Source organism: Panicum virgatum, chromosome 6N (assembly GCF_016808335.1).
Source record: "Panicum virgatum strain AP13 chromosome 6N, P.virgatum_v5, whole genome shotgun sequence".
Taxonomy (NCBI): domain Eukaryota; kingdom Viridiplantae; phylum Streptophyta; class Magnoliopsida; order Poales; family Poaceae; genus Panicum; species Panicum virgatum.
Genome location: NC_053150.1, coordinates 1,707,989 through 1,712,280, shown reverse-complemented (window position 1 = coordinate 1,712,280; position 4,292 = coordinate 1,707,989). Strand labels below are relative to the sequence as shown.

The following is a 4,292-nucleotide window of genomic DNA, read 5'->3' as shown; positions in this document are numbered from 1 at the left end:
GAAAAATGGAAGAGAATAAAAAGGAATAAAATAAGAGAAGATAAGATACTCATTACATACATGCATGTTTCTGCTTCATGCTAAGATTAACTGATTCACATGCATGTGTAAGGGAAAAGAGAAGATAATGTACATACATGCATGCATGTGCATGCTGCATGCCCAGCCAACCGATTCGTATGCATGTGCACGGGAAAAGAGAAGTAAAGTGCGCGCAATATAGTACGAAAGGAGATTAAATAGTTACATGCAAGCACCATTGGGCCAAATAGGATTAAGAAAGGCCCAATCACTCTTTCAGACGATGGATTCCCGAATTGTAACGTGCGCGATATATATCCTTTCCGGGGAAATACATTACCCTACTGCCACAGCTGACATGGTTAGCTTACGTTGTCGATGCAGCATTCCAAAAGGGCAATAATTCATTGGAATTATAATTTAAAATTCAAAAAGTAGCTCAAATTAAATCAGTAGCATTCATAAAATCCAACACCTCCACTTTTCAGCTGAATTAATTGTGACACATAAGAGCTTGATCATTACATACATCATATATATGGACATAGAATCTTGTTGTTCACAAACTAGAACATGAGGCGCGCGTTGCGCGCTCTATCATGAAGTCAATTTCAATCTTCCCAGATCATTATCTAACTCAGCCTCGCAAATCATAACTCAAGTGCTTGGAGCAAGCCTGGCTGGAACATTGATAGGCTGTGAATCCACCTTTGGTTGTAAAGTCAAGCCTACACTAAACAGATTTACAAATGCAGAAGGAAACAATTAGCGACAAGCTATCTTTGTAGATATAACATGCATTACAATCTCTGCCTTACACGTGAATGTGCTCAACATGATAATTGTTATTTAAGAAAAATATACACCACTTTGCTCTATGGTACAATTGGTGTTTGCATCAAGTAAAGTTCATCTATGCAGACACATAAATGGATGGAAGTGTACAACCAAGATGTGTAGCTCTATCTAGGATATACAAAGCTAAAAGTAAACAGAAGAATTTTACATGCCGTGTAGCTTCCTCTATGCAAATATGTTTGTTATGATAGTCAGCAGAACTATAATTCCATCTAGGATGACCATGCCATGTGCAGTTTCTTGGATCAAGCATAAAGGCATCTGCAAAAGAAATGAGTGTGCAGGTTCATTAGTGCCCTTTGTAGATTGTTGGTCTCCCTTCTGAATAAGGGCATATTTGTTTCTTAAATAGAAAGTAATGACATCGAGTTAGGTATTGAAACAACAGCAAGATGGGAATACCACAAACTCCGCAATAAGAAGAATCATGCGTACCAATGAAGTGGCAGTGTGTGCATCAGGAGTGGAGTTGATAACAATGGTTATCTCATAAGTTCATGTGATTTTTAATGATGGAAGAGTTATATCAAGTTTCTACTTGTAGAGGCCTAGCTAGTGGTCAACTATATATGTATTTTTTAGATTACCAAACGCATAGAGATGATTGCAGTAGAAACCAAATACTACGAAATTAGGAAGATAAATTATTTGAACCCAACCATCAAAAGTCATTTATATGGAGAAGCCTAGCAATCATATATTTGTATCTATATATAGCCACACAAGGAGAGTGAGTATTTTATTAGAGTCATGGCATATGTAGATATATGAAGAGCCAACTGTTTCACAATCATGAATGCCATGAAACAGCCCTGGTATGTTTCAACTTAAGCAATAGAGCATATTAAAACCTCACTGTCTTCCAACACATGCTCCTGATAAAATGTGGGATGAGCTAAAGGCAACAATATGAAAATACATATGTCTGGAACCAATTCCAATTCGACCATAGGTATGAAAGGTGAAAATATTGGAGGTAACATGTATCAAAACTTTACATCTTTAGACTAAGCAAGCATGTTAAAAACAACATGCAGGCATTTGTAAACAAAATTCTATGACAAAAGTTAGCAACCTGTCCCCTCTGGGGAAAAAAAGCACCCTTCAAATCCCACTCACGCATTGCAAAATCCTCATCCAACAACGCACCCTTGGAATCCCCTAACTTGAAGAAGTCATGTATCAATTTAATCTGCTGATGGAATAGTATTATTTTACTCCAATCGGAAGTAGTGTTTGGTTATCCTTAGTTTAGTTATCAGTCTATTGTATGCTGATGAATTGGTACACATAAATAGGTAAACTTAGTAGTCAATACAGTTGTAATTTTAGAATGGTTCAGAAAAACTGGCAGACATGAAAGATTATTGAAAAATTAACAATAATTATTTACAAACCAAAGGAATGCCAAATCACAAATTCCAAGCAACCGAATATGCATGAGAATGGTGATAGGGTTCAAATACAATGATAAAACACGGATGATTAAACTCTATAGATGTCCAAATCCTCAACTGAAATTAAAATGCCCGACTACTTTAAAGTTGAACGTGTACAGGATTGTAAAGACAAGCAAAAATAAGGACAGAGGCTAGGGAACAAGTAAACGAACAAACAAACCATGTAGGCATCAAATTACTTAGGTCATGCATCATTCCAAGTGCTTGGGTGACCTTTATGTAATTCACCAAAACACGAACTGTATGCTTCCACGTGGTTCATCAACAATGAGGCACCAATTGGATGTAGGAACTCTGATAAAGAACAGGAATAATAAAATAAGCTATCAGCTTGTTAAGATGCTAACATGGTAGCAAGAATGGTTGCTTAAATTTAGGGGAAAAGTTACATCAGTGATAACCTAAACATAATAAAAAATGTTGTATATGCTAGCTAAACATTTCATCGAACACTTGGAAGGCACCAAAGCAATAGAGAAGAACATTACCAATCACCATGTGGAGCTTCCAACTAATTTCGGCCCAGTATGTAAAACATATGAATCGAGACTCAATGTATTGAGTAAGTAGGATTCAAAGAGACAGAAAAAAAAGAATAGGGGAAGGAGACATCCCTGCTGAGCAAACCTTCATACTACAATGCAAGGCATGGATCAAAGGAGGACATCCAAACATGCGCGTTGGAAACTTCATGCCTTGAAATCAAGAAAATTAGGAGAAAACAAAGATAAGCTTTCATTCCTTGGCCCAAGCATAAACGAAGAAATCATGAAACCTGCAGCGCTCACCTTGGTGCGGAAGACATCAAGACTGGTGAACTTCTTGCTCTTGAGGGCTTTTAGCAGGAGATCGAGAGAGTCTGGAGGTGACAGCACATCCACACCACCTCCGCCGCGGCAAGCCTCCTGGAGAGCGACGGCATCGGCGATGTCTGAGCCTCAGCCTGGTCAAAGCCATGGTTCAGATCCGTTAGCCGGCGGGTGAGAAAAGACCAATTAGGAGGAGGTGACACTGGACTATTCATTCCGTCGGGAGAGCTCTCACCTTGGGCAGCTTCTGAGGGAAGCACGGACGAAGAGGATGGCGATTGGGTGGGCGCTTCCTCCTCCGCGGACCATGGCCGCCGCATTGGCCGACAAGGTCCGTCCAATCTGCACGCGGCTGGGGAGACGCTCCCCTGTGCCGCCGAGGCTGTGCGGATTCGGTTGCTCGAGCGACAGTAGAGTATCCAGCGGCGAGCCAGGAGGCGTGCGTGCGCGGGCGAGAAGGGAGAGGGCGGCGCGCGGCGGCAGGAAGGGGAGAGAGAGGAGGAGAAGGTAGGGTTCGGTTTGCGAGGGATTTTCCGGTGAAGACGAGTTGGATTACAGTTAATTCTGATAAAATTGGAGGACTTTTTTGCAAAAATGTCTGATGACACTTGGCAGCATGCGGAAGCCAGCAGAGCCAAAAACGCAGACGCGCGAGCAGGACTCAAGATGGCAATGGGTACCCGAAACCCGAATACCCGATGGGTTTTACCCGATAAGAAGACGGGTATGGAATGATTTTTGTACCCGTGGCTACGTTATTGGGTAAAATTTTGTACCCATTGGGTATGACGGGTACGGGTGTGGGTGGCTACTACCCATACCCGCTTACCCGCGGGTAAAAAATACCCGTAGAACAAAACAAACCAGCCCAAATACCTATCTCATTTCAGCCCATACAGCCCATAAATTTGGCCCAAATGCTCCTGGTATTATATGTCCCCTCAAATCCTAACCCTAATTCCCACCCCTCCCCTCCCAGCACCCCCACCCAAAGCCACCCAAACCCAGCCGACGGCCGCCGCACGGGCTCACGCCATCCCGTGGAGTCGCGGCCTCGCGGACTCGCGGCGCGGGGCGCGGACCCACGAGCGCCAGGCGTGGCCTCGCCCCTCGCCTCATCTCGCTCGCTCCCTCGCGCGGCCAC

General features: G+C 42.8%; 1 long non-coding RNA gene across 1 annotated transcript; it reads right to left on the bottom strand.

The window, feature by feature from the left end:
- Positions 1-779: 779 nt before the first annotated feature.
- LOC120677702 lies at positions 780-3,681 on the bottom strand. The gene is made up of 4 exons (XR_005676423.1): positions 3,384-3,681; positions 3,128-3,282; positions 2,500-3,034; positions 780-1,140 (listed from the first exon to the last, which is right to left on the bottom strand). It is a non-coding gene; the product is annotated as an uncharacterized LOC120677702 (long non-coding RNA).
- Positions 3,682-4,292: the final 611 nt, after the last annotated feature.